The sequence below is a fragment of the Chiloscyllium plagiosum genome, chromosome 29, assembly GCF_004010195.1.
Source record: "Chiloscyllium plagiosum isolate BGI_BamShark_2017 chromosome 29, ASM401019v2, whole genome shotgun sequence".
Classification (NCBI taxonomy): domain Eukaryota; kingdom Metazoa; phylum Chordata; class Chondrichthyes; order Orectolobiformes; family Hemiscylliidae; genus Chiloscyllium; species Chiloscyllium plagiosum.
In genome coordinates this window covers 35,088,377-35,101,203 of record NC_057738.1, presented here as the reverse complement: position 1 = coordinate 35,101,203, position 12,827 = coordinate 35,088,377, and the positions used below count along the sequence as shown (strand labels likewise).

Below are 12,827 nucleotides of genomic sequence, written 5' to 3'. Positions count from 1 at the left end.
TGTGTTTAATTCCTGGACTTCAATCCCCACAGATGTTGAGAGCTGGGAGTTGGGAATTCCAGAGTTAGGCAACTTAAAGTTCTCTTCTGGCTCTTTAGATGGTGGACTCACTGGGCTATCAATCTCCCTCCTGCATCCCACAATTTTCGGGGTGCCACTGTGGGGTCAACAGGGCTCAGCACACAGAGAGAGGAAAGGGATGGGAATGCTGCCTCTTCTCTGGGGTCCTTGAACAGGTTGAGAAAAAGGGTGACCACCATCATGGGGGGGGGGGGGGTTGCTGATGGCGAATTAACCAGTCCTCTCCCACACACCAGACAGCCTCAGTGCTCAGGACTTTCCACAGAATTCGAGCTACGGACTTGCACAACCAGTTCAAAGGAGACAGCTCCCTGTTCCTTGCGACGGCATAGTCCAGGATTTAGTGCTTAATGCAGCAGACCAACGTCACAAATAAAGCTATTAATTAAAGTGGCCACCGTCTTCCATTAAGGATCCCTTTGCAGCAACAGTCATGGGAATTAAAACAGAACGCAATGGAAAAAGGGGAGAAAGGGGCAATATTTGTCTCCTCCTGACTTCGCCAATATGGTACAGGTGGTCTGCCGACAAAGTCAGAAAGTTTTGGCAGAGTGACCCCTGAACTCAACAGGATACGATCCAGCATCTCGCACTCCTGCAGCTCATTTGTCAAGGAAATCCTGCACAGCCATCCAAAAATAAGCCACTGAAGGTTTCGAAAACACACAAATCCTCTTCCAAAACCCTGCGCTTAAAAGAGAAAAAAAAACAAGAGCGGGCACACACACACACACGCTCAAAACTCCTTCCACGCACGCGACACCTGATTGGTTTCATTTCACATTTCAGGCCACAATTTCAGGCAGAACAACTACTTTAAAATTTAGTGCAGATATTTATTCAGCAAATGCTCACGGACATTTGTGAATCACAGAACCATTTCTGGTCTTTATTAGGGAAATGGAGTAGGGGGAGTTTGAGGAAAGGGAAGGGACATTAAAATAGTGCCACAGATTGGAAGATGGCGGCTAGATATAGCACTTGGGGGAATGGGATCAAAGGTTATGGGGAGAAAGCAGGATTAGGCTCACAGATCTGTCTACATACTGTACCTGGGGCAACACAAGCTGCTCAGGCTGCTACAGATACAGCAATCCCTTCTCCAGAAGAGCACTTTGCAAGTAACAGGCATAAAAGGCTTCACGTTCACTGACATTCCTGTCAGAGCTGACAGCAGGTACCTGAGCAGTAATGGTATTAAGTCCTAACTCTTGTATGTGCTCCCCCTCCCCAACAATGACACTGCAAGGCCCCATGAACCAACCGCACAAGGGGCTGGCCAGAACACTATCACCTCAAAAACCGAAGAACAGCACTTCAAAATAAGGGAGTCAGGTTACAGATTTTTTTTTGCGTGTGGATTTCTGATGGGCAGGAAATCTGCAGTTCCTCTGCCTCATCAGTTGCTTCACTGAGCTTTAGGGGAAGTTGAGGGCCATCTGGTTTAGGATGTTGATGCAGTGGTCAGCATTGTTTGTCAGTTTATTTAAGGAATTTGGTGCCAATCTACAATATGAACATTTTCACTAGTCAATAAAAAAGGGGGTTTTAGTCTTCAGATTTTAACCAATCCCATCATTGCTATCTGCAGTACCCAATTTGACTCTGGCATGATGTAAGTGCAGTGGGAAGGCTCAGATCTCACCACCCGCACTGATTCACCAAGGCTTCTTTGACAACACCTTCGACCATCTAGAAAGACAAGGGCAGTAGAATACGTGGGAACACCATCCCCTCCAAACTAGACTTATGCAGGGATGATGTTCCTGATGATGGGTGTGTCCAGACCCAGGGGTCACAGGCTGAGGATTCAGGGAGGACCACAGAGGACAGAGATGAGGAGACATTCCTTCACCCAAAGAGTGGTGAGTCTGTGGAATTCATTACCACAGGAAGTACAATGGTTGATGCCAAAACATTGAATGCATTCTAGAGGTGGTTAATTATAGCATTTGGGGTGAATGGGATCAAAGGTTATGGAGATAAAGCAAAATTAGGCTTTTGAGTTGGACGATCAGCCATGATCGTGATGAATGGTGGAGCAGGCTCGAAGGGCCGAATGGCCTTCTCCTGCTGTTCCTATCTTCTATGTTTCTATCCTGGCTTGGAAATATATCATCGTTCCTTCAGGGTCAAAATCCTGGAACTCCCTCCCCACCTGCACTGTGGGTGTCCCTACAACACCACATGCTTCAAGAAGACAGTTAGCAGGTGCCAATGGGGATGGGCAATAAATGGTGACCCAGCCAACGAAGCCCACATCCCAACAGTGAGTAATACAAATCGGTGCTGCTGAGGTTTCACTCATGGCTGTTATGTAATAAAGCTCCATAAGGATTTTCTGGACCCCATCCCAAATGGAGAACATCTTGGCGATTGAGGGAAGGGCAGATCCAACAGTGGAGGGTGTGTCTTGTTACTCTAACTCACTCCATTTGGCAAAAGGCAATCAGGAGCTGGGGGTGGGGGGCAGAAGAAAAATTTTAAAGGCAAGAACTTTTTTAGTTTGGGTGCCAACATACTTTCTCAGGCAAACAGCCCAAACAGTTCAGTTTGTCAGTCAGAGATCTGTAGCTGCACAAGAGATTAATGATACAAATAGTCTAACCAGTTAAACACCTCAGAAGCCACCTATAATGCAATAAAGTGTATTTATGTAGGTGTATTAACATAGTGAAACAGTGTGAACTGATTCATAGGAGGGTTATCAAACTTAGAACATTTCTTTGATGTTGGTGTGTACCAAGATGATTTCCTTCCTCAGGTTTTATCCCCCTCACTGATGTTTTTAAACCCCTCTGCATCTCTGTAAGCTCCTCCTGCTGTTGTTGGGATCTCTGCGTTCCGCCAATTCTCACCTTGGCTTGCCAGTTTTCTACTGCTCCACGCTACTACACGCCTTCAGCTGCCAAGGTACCCAACCCCTGGTGTGTGACCTTCTCTCCATACGTCCCTCTTTGATTGAACAGGATCGTTAACAGAACCCCGACTCTCTCAACATGAGGAGCAGTAGGCCGCTCTGCCTGTCCTTCTCATCCGCTGACCTGCACCATAGCCTGAACTCCCAATTTCTTGCCTACTCCTCAACATCCTTTGATTTCCTCGACTTGCTTGCTCCCCAGTCCGTGCCTGGTCAATCCTATGCACACACTCACAATAAGTGCAAACCCAAAGAGTGCAAATCAAACCAATATTGGGGTTACAATCACCTTCTGTAAAATGAGCACTGACTTGGGCCTTAATTAAAGCAAGATCAAGACTGTCCACCATTTCTGCCCCTTCCTTCAGTGGAGGAGCACTGGAAGATAACACTGTGGTTTTCCCTCCATGGACAGAGCAAGGCAGGAGGGGAGAATGTCGATGATATGGAGCAGGGGGCAAATCCATTTTCTAACCTGGGCAATACTTGTCCAATCTCTAACCACAGTGGCTCAGTGGTTAGCACTGATGCCTCACAGCACCAGGGACCTGGGTTCAATTTCACCCTTGGGTGACTGTCTGTGTGCAGTTTGCACGTTCTTCCCGTGTCTACATGGGTTTCCTCCGGGTGTTCCGGTTTCCTCCCACAATCCAAAAGATGTGCAGGTCAGGTGGATTGTCTATGGGAAGTTACCCATAGAGTCCAGGAAAGCGTGGATTAGCTACAGGGTTATTGGGACTGTACAGGGGTTGGGCCTGGATGGGATGCTCTTCGGAAGGTCAGTGTGGGTTCGATGGGCTGAATGGCCTGCTTCTACACTTCAGGGAATTCTATGATTCTATTCATTCTGTGATATGAACCAGACATCTAGATGGGGCTCCAGTGGCACCTACTACCTTGGCCTGAGGAGGGGGAAAAGTGAAATCTCGACCCACCAGACACTCAAGAACCAGATGCCGGACAGAGACCAGGCCAGGTAACTTCCCTTCTAAATTTATGATGTGGCACAAGAGGTGTAAAGAGGGCATCCATGGCCCAGACAGAAAGTCCAAGGTCTCCACCTTCCGCTGACTGGGATTGCCTTCTGGAGGCACTCTGTGCCAGGGATGATTGGATGGGTAGGCACATGCCCACCCATTAAGCACTGTTAATGATGAGGAGAGCTAAATTCACTCTATCGTCAAGGGATCTGATGGATAGGAAGGAGGGGTGGCACACAATGTATATAGTTCGATCAAAGACTATGCAAATACATAGGGTGAAAATGAGGACTGCCGATGCGAGAGATCAGAGTTGAGAGTGTGGTGCTGGAAAAGCACAACAGGTCAGGCAGCAACCAAGGAGCAGGAGAATCAACGTTTCGGGCAAAAGCCCTTCATCAGGAAGGGCTTCATCATTCCTGACGAAGGGCTTTTGCCCGAAACGTTGATTTTCCTGCTCCTCGGATGCTATGCATTTCCAGCACCACACTCTTGACTGATGCAAATCCATGCGGACAGTTAAAACACCCACGTTCTCGAGACATCACAAAGCAGCAAGAATGAGATGGCAAATCTGCACCCTTAAATCAGAGAGGGAAGAACATGCTGCAATTGCAACATATCTGCAGCAGACATACAAGTTGGTCCTTACAGTCCAATCTAACCTCCTCCTATCCCTCGCCATCTAACTCCTTCAATGCAGACCTGTACATCTTTGCAATGATCCTTTGGCTGAACTAGATTCTGCAGTGAGGAGACTTCCACACTTTATCCAGTCTGGCCTACATGTGACTCCAGATCTAAAGCAATGTCTCCCAAATGCTCTCTGGCCTGGTCAGCGATACCTGCATCCTGAGAACAAAGATCTCTTTATTAATTCTACCTGCTACTGCAGCTGAGTCTGAAATAGTGTCTGCAGAGGATTCCATTGGACCGCTTTGCATTGCCAGTTCATCACCACTACACCACCAACTTGCCTTCTCCAGGACTAATTTACAAACACGGTCCCATTTGGGGGGTGGGGGGAGGGCTGAGTTTAAAGACCTGACAAATTAAGATTTCCGGTACTTACAAGCGTTCCATTGTCCTGCATCTGTTCCAGCTTGCCAATGGGCTCCAGAATGGAACCAATTCAACAGCCTATGGACTGCCTGCACTACGATTATGGTCAGGGTCACTCGGTGAAGGAAGATTTCTCATCTAGTTTGTAAATTGATTCCTAACGTCAGCTGCAAACATATTCAGCAAGTGCTGCTTGTGAATGTTTTGCTGGGGGCAGAGGGATTTACAGTATAGGCTGAGCCATGGAACCTGTCCATTACAGACGAGTTAACAGCTTGTGTTCTTCGAGGGAGTCACCCCTTTTCAAAAAAAGAACATAAGAACTCCTACCATTGTGATTCAATTGCATCGGAGAGTTTTGGAACATCTCGTTAGGAGATGGTCTTAAGTTCAGAAGGAAACAGCCAGTGCGTCAGAGGGCGGTCTTATTAAGGTGCTTCATGGTAAAGAGGCTTGAAAAGGCAGATTGACACGGGGCTTATCAGCTTAGGGATGTGACAAAGATGTACCAGTTAACTGTCAGACAGACTCTGATAATTAGCACTGATCAAGCCAGCTCTGAAGAAACTGTGATGGTTCACTCGGTGGGAGGTGGAGCTTTGAAGGATAACAGTCTGCATGTTTGCTCCTCCATTTTGACAATTTTATTATCCATTACACATTCTACTCCCACACCTCAGGTTTCCCTGGTCTTACAGTCTAACTCACAGTTCTAGAACAGCAGTCACATGTGCCCTGCAGATTACTCTAGAACCAGTGACAGGAACAGGAGTACAACAATGGGCTGTGTGTCGTGTGTTGTGTGTGTCGTGTGTGGGGTGTGTTGTGTGTGTCTGTGTCTGTGTGGGTTTGAGTGTGTGTGTGTGGTGTGTGTGTGTGTGTGTGTGTGTGTGTGTGGTGTGTGTGTGTGTTTCTGTCTCTGTCTAAAGGGACTAGGCCAAAACCAACAGTCAACTTTCAATTACCCCATTGTCTGGGTTTGAAGGGACCTGTATTCACACAGTTTGTTGAGCATCCACACGTTACAGAGAGTCACAGAGATGTACAGCACGAAAACAGACCCTTTGGTCCAACTTGTCCATTATTCCTGATCACTGCTGCAGCTCCCACGGTGAGGGGGGCATAGTTATTGTTGTGCCTCAGTCAGAACTTGGCAGCAGAACTCGGGAGTCAAAATTTGCAGCACGTGCCATCCCCACTCCCACCAAACACCGCTCCCCCGCCCCACACACACACACACACACACACACCTTACCTGGGGTCCCGACCCCTGACCTTTAGGGAGCCCTGGCTCACATGGTGGCCGATTCACTTCGTAAACTGCTGTGGGTTCACACCTCATGCCAGGAGGTGAGCCCCATCATGCCCGTAGCTCCCTGATTGAATCAGTTAACAGCCCCAGTCAGGGAACTCCTATTCTGACTGACCCTGTTCCAACATGACAAGTGAACCATTGTAGGAATGGTTGTGTGCACCTAGGCTTCCCTTAATCAAACATAGGGCAAGTTCTTGTGATACAGAGGGTAATGTCCCCGGCTCTGAGCCAGAAGTACTGCATTCAAAACCCTACTCCATGGCTTAGTGACCAGGGTCAGATCGTGGCAAAACAAGTTGTGTACCACCCTCAGATCTTTCCACCTACACCTACAGCAAGTGGTGAGGGTGGAAGAGATTCCTCAGCCATCCACACAGGAAGGAACCTTGAACCTCCACCATCACTATCCAAGCTACAACATATCTGTAAAAAGTAGATATTGCCACAGCAACTCGAGTCAAATATAACACATCACTGCCACTTAACCATGGTATTCAAAGTTACCCATGATTTGTGAAGCCTTCTGGCCAGATCTATCAGTAAGGTTTTGTTTTAAACAAAGCAGGCCACCGGATCACGTACAACGCGTTAATTCAAAGCTATCTCTCTGAATTGGTTAGATCAACATACCACTTCAGTCAGTTTGCGAAGAAGCACAGTGATTAAGTAAAAACAGATGACAGGGTTAAAAGAAATGGGCAGGGCAGCGGAATGAATTGGACAGCTGCGCACCAATAAAACCCAACGCAGGAGATAAGGCCTCGAAAGCCAAGGTGGCCATTTTGAAGGGAGTTCACAGGCAGAAGAAAATTAGGATGACACCTACCTCAGGACACTCAGGCCAAGCCGGAAACCCGAGTATCCCAGAGACAGAGCTCCCAGTAGGAACAATTGGACTGTTGTGCTATCATTAATTTCCCTCTGAGTACTGTGTCCGCTGTGAAGAAAACTCAGGACAAGAATACTTTGGTTTTCATTGTTGACATCAAGGCCAACAAACAGCAGGCTCTCAAGAAATTATATGTAGCTAAAGTCAACACTCTTATCAGGTTTCTGAGGAAGGGTCACTCGACCCAAAATGTTAACTCTTGATTTCTCCCCACAGATGCTGCCAGACCTGCTGAGCTTTTCCAGCAATTTCTGGCTTTGTCTCTTGCCAGGTTCAATGTGGCAAAGAAAGCAAATATCTAACTGGGCTCCGGCTACAAGCCACTGGATGTTACTAATAAGATTGACACCATCTTAAACAGGCTTCAAAGAGAACTGCGTGAATGTGTCAATACAAGCCTTTGAAATGAGAAACACCATAGAAAAGAAGGGGCTGATTGGCCTCTTTTCTCCTAATGACATCTCCTCCTGATTCGATACCTCACTCTTTTAAAGCTGGGTCTGTGAAACGGTGGCTGAAGCCACTGCAGATTTGAGGAACACAGTCAAACATCACTGAGAATTCCCCTCCATTTTTATAATGCAATGTTCTTCCTCTTTGTGCTAAGGCTGAACCTATCCAACCACCATTGCTTCTCCCTGTGGGCACGCTTCCTCCTTTAGTAGCACAACAGGAGTCCCTCGCATACAAAAACATACAGGGGACGGGCGGGTTAAAAACGTACAGGGGACGGGAGTGTTAAAAAGTATTCCCTGAATCAAAGAATTTCAGATTTAGTGCAAAGAGTTAACAATAAACTCTCCAATACAGTTTTCAAATCTTACTCAGTGGACAGTAAAACACTGAAGTATTTATATCAATGACTATGTATAATTCTTCAACCATTCCACCTGCCATCCATCCATTAAAATAACCGTCCGTGACAAAAGGGGTCAGGTATTAATATTTACCATTTAAAATAAAGTTGCACCAGGAGTGTGGAATTGACTTCAATGAGAACGTGAGGAAAGAAATATTTTCTCCCAAACTGAGTGCCTCAGCAATTATTCGCTGTCACTAGCCTGAAGCTCACGTAACACACAGAGAGCAGCTTTAACCAAAAAGGAGAAGGCGAAAGGAAGGCTCTGATGCACTTCCCCCATTTGCAAACCTCAATGTCCTAAAGCAGCCAGCGTGATGACAAAAAAGAATGAAGGGCTGGCGTTTTAAGAGCACTTTAAATACAATTAAAGTGGGAAAGAAAATCAACTACAGAGCACTTAAAAGATTGCTGGAGCAAAGCCATCAACTTCTTTTGAGGGGTGAGAGGAGGGGCTGGGGCGATTTGGTCCTCAGGTCAATTTGTCGAAGGAAACACTGGCTCTGCACTCACTACTGGGTGATCACAAGAGTAAACTTTATTTGTTTTCTTATAATCATTTGCACTGCTTTCTTTCCCCCTTTTCTCTTGAACATTTTCGTTCTCTTCAAAATGTGTTTCATAGAAATATAGGAGCAGGGGGGAGGCCCTTCAGCCCTTCGAGCCTGCTCCACCATTCAATGATGGCTGATCATCCAACTCACTTTCTCCTCCTGTAATCCTTGATGCCTTTATCCCCAAGAACTATATCCATGACCACCTTGAAAACATTCAATGTTTTGGCCTCAAGTGCTTTCTTTGACAGTGTATTCCACAGGGTCCCCACTGTCTCGGTGAAGAAATATTTCCCTATCCCAACTTTTCTCCTTATCACTGTCCTAAATGGGCCAGCCCGTATCCTTAAACTGTGTCCCCGGTCTTCCCTATTCCTGAAGGATTGCCAAGTGTGATCAAACGTATTCCTGGAGGCTACAAGCACTGTCCCCACACTTCAGCCACTATTAGTCCATCAGCGCCACATTCTTGATGCATTGCCACCTGATGCACCAATTGGAAAGCAAACAGACTCACTGACCAACTGGATGGGCTCAGCCAAACAGCCTTGCGTTGCCTGGCCTTTGTAAACATTTCTACATTCGGTAAAGTACAAATTATAGAAAAACACCACAACCCAGGAACGAGAAACAAAGAAGTCAGGAAGAAGGGTCACCGAACTCAAAACATTAACTCTGTTTTCTGTTCACGGGTACTTCCGGATCTGCTTTGGCTCAGATTTCCAGCATCCGCAGTAATGTGCCTTTTTCCAGGAATGAGAAACTTCAGCGATGAGGGCAGATTGAAAAGGTTGGGGCTGCTCTCATTGGAGGAGGAGGAGGCTGACAGGCGATTTGATTGAGGGTTTCAAAACCATGAACGGGCTGAAAAGAGTGGACAGGGAGAGGCTTTACCCGCTCGTAAATGAGATAAGAGTGAGAGGGCACAGGTTGAAAAAGTGACGTGGAAATAAAGCAGAAGTGATTCGAGAACAAATCTTTTTCACACACGAGTAGTCAGTGTTTGGAATGCACTGCCTGGAAATACAGAATAGTATCAGTGTGGAAACAGGCCCTTTGGCCAAACAAGTCAACACCTAGCCCCTGAAGATTATCCCACCCAAACCCAATCCCCATTACTCTATATTTACCCCAATTAATGCACACAAACCTACACATCCCTGAACACTACGGGCAATTTAGCATGGCCAATTCACATAACCTGCGCATCTTTGGACTGTGGAAGGAAACCAGAGCACCCGGAGGCAACCAATGCAGACACAGGGAGAACGTGCAAACTCCACACAGACAGTCGCTCAAGGCTGGAATCGAACCCGGGTTCCTGGTGCTGTGAGGTAGCAGTGCATGGTGAGGCAGGTTCAATTGGAACATTCACGAGGTGATGGGCTGATTCCTCTGAGACCATGGGTGTGCGCAGAGATATGGGAGAAAGGCAGGAGACTGGCACCAGGTAACAGTGTAACCCAGAATCCCATGCCACAGCTCTTGTGAAGGGAGTTCAAATCTGACCATGGCAAACAGTGAACTTTGAATCGAATTAATCAATAAGAGATATAAAGCTTATCTCAATAAATGGTGTCTAGGACAGCTGCCAGTGATTATTGCAGCAACCCATCTGGTTCACTGAAGCCCTTCAGAGAAAGAAATCTTATCGGACTCACCCATGTGTGTCTCCAGAAATACAAGGAAGCCTGTCCTTCAGTTCTGGCCAATGTTTGTCACTCAAACAAACATCATCACACAAAAAATATCTGGTTTGGAAGGCCATTGCCCTGTACGTACTGGCTGTTGCCTTCCCCATTACAGAGAGTGACCACTCTGTAAAAATACTTCAGTGGCTGCAAGCATCTTGGGATACCCTCAAGCTCTCAGAGGTACTATATAAATGCCAGTCTTCCTTCTGGTATCCAAAACATTTTACTGGATAGTGTTTTGAGTATTACATATATCAACCTCAATTTTCAACTTTTCCTGGTTTGTTGGATTTCAAAGGACCTTTTCTTGCTTTCCTGAGGGTGGTGTCTTTACACCACTGGATACGGATTGGGAATTTTATGCGCGATTCTCACCAGCATTTGGAATGAGCCCAACTGACTCTGTCAGTTTAATACGATCCCACCTCCTGCGGGAGAAGATCTCTGTCCATCACCTTAAACAATCCACTAGCCATTTGAGAACCTGTGTGTGGAACCCAATCTCAACTGCTCCATCTCAGGGGAGCCGTGCCTTCAGCAACCCAGGCCCAAAGATCTGGAAATTCCTCCTTACACCTCAATTTCCTCCTTCAAGATGCTCCTCAAAAGCCACTTCCTGTCGCTCGCCTATCTCCTCCTGAGGTTTGGTATCAAATGTTGCTCCATGACGTGCCAGTGAAGAACTCAGCTTGAAGTGCTCTGTGCTATGTCGTAGGCGCTACACAAATGCAATTGTTGTTGAGGGAGGGTCTGAACTGCAGGTCACTGCCAACCTAGTACAGAGGTGGCAGTACCAATCCTTGTAACATCCCCGTGGGGGTTAGGCCCTTGGCTACTTTATTTATTTTAAGAGAAAACGTCGCACATTCACAATCGTACTGTCACGGCCACGCGCCAATGTTCCCCCGCTCCCCTTCACTGAATATTTGAAGGTACTTGTAAAAGGCCTCAGTGAAAACTTGCGCCCTGGCCTCGCTTTGATACCTTTCACAAGTCAAACGCTTACTACTTTTAAACTCCCCTCTTTTTCCTGACTCCCCGGCCTTCGATCTGAAATGGAATGATCCCACAGCACCTTAAAGCCCTCAGACCAAGCCAGCCACATAGATTCTGATTGGTCTGGAGGGGTGTTGCCATGGGGAAGCAGCAGAGCTGTGCTGCCTCCAGGACCACTTTTGCTTTTGAAAGGAAGTGCAGTAGGCACAGACAAACTTCCTTTCTGCCTCCCAACACAGAGCAGCTCTGTGTTCATTGACAGATGTGGCTTTGAACTGCCTGGCCTGACAATGAAGACTGACAGTTAACTGTTCTAGCTGTGCATCCAGGTCAATGGAGGCCTAGCCAATCAGCTGCCTCCTCTCGTGTTCAAAAACAAAATGGAGTCACTCTTTTTTTAACACATAAAAAGTAAAGAGCTCTGTATCTTGCCTCCTTGTTGTGGAAAGTGCAAGATGTGAGACCTCAAATTCTTGCCTCCTTTTAGCAATATGCCAACCCTGTGCTGTTGAGGTGACCTACTGCAATGGGAACCAGAAGCAATAAAAGAAGAAATTAAGCCAGGCTTCTCTTGGGTCTTTGCTAAGAACAAGACGGTCAACTCTCAGTTTATGTACCACAAGAGAGAGAAGTCAGGGAAAAAAAACTCCTCCGAGCTAGTGAGAAATCAAAGAGAACAGCTGTAATGAGCATCAGTCAGCTCTGGGAACTATTTTTGTTGGGCAATTTTTTTTTAAAAAAAACCCTATTCCTTGCAGTTCAAAGCTGCTCAGAGGAGAGGCATGTTGAGAGAGGAATGTTGCTGAGCTGCTTTGGGTGTTGTTTAACACAGACAGTGAGACACGTGTTCAAAAATGGGTCAAAACCCTCATCCTCACTGTCTCTGATTTCTGAGATGGGGGGGTGCGGGGGTGCAGTGGGGCTCTCTTTGCCAAAAAGAGAAAGGCTATGGATTGGGCTTGTTGTTTGTGGGGAGAAACTGAACATCCTCTGAGGAAGGACAGACCCGCGTAGGCGCCCGGGAAGAAAGCAGTGAGGCTGCAGTAAGACAAAATACCCTCAGGAACAGCACAGGCCCTCCCAACCTGGCCTAACTTGTTTGTTTGGTCTTATCTGCATTTCACAAAGCGCTGATCTGCAGCAGTCCCATCTCATCCACATCCCGTATGTAACACAATTGTTCTCCTCCGTTTGTAGGCTTCAGGTTGGGGGGGCGGGGGGGATGGGGTCGCAGTGGGGTGAAGTTATGACAAAACCACCTGTGCAGCCGATCGCTCGAACATCTGACTCCGGCCTGTGCGAGCTATTTTTGTGTTTGTTGTGACTTTCAGAGACGCCACTCACTTCACATCTCACAGCAACGAGGAGGCACAGCAAAGAGGCTCTATAACCACCCAGACTGAACAAAGCCAACGTCAAGGGATGTACGCATCTACCCCCGGGCCGGAGGGTTCAGAATGTTCTCAGGGGGGCAAGT

The 12,827-nt window shown here is 46.9% G+C and overlaps 1 protein-coding gene across 6 annotated transcripts in view; it reads right to left on the bottom strand.

The window, feature by feature from the left end:
• Window positions 1-12,827, bottom strand: part of rreb1a (ras responsive element binding protein 1a) — a 220,994-nt gene that overhangs the window by 142,195 nt on the left and 65,972 nt on the right. The window contains exon 1 of one of the 6 annotated variants that reach the window (XM_043719509.1): window positions 5,054-5,177. The exons of the other annotated variants lie outside the window; for them this stretch is intronic. The gene's annotated coding sequence lies outside the window, so the exon portion shown is untranslated. Of the gene's footprint in view, window positions 1-5,053; window positions 5,178-12,827 lie in introns of those variants that run through there. 6 annotated transcript variants of the gene reach the window in all.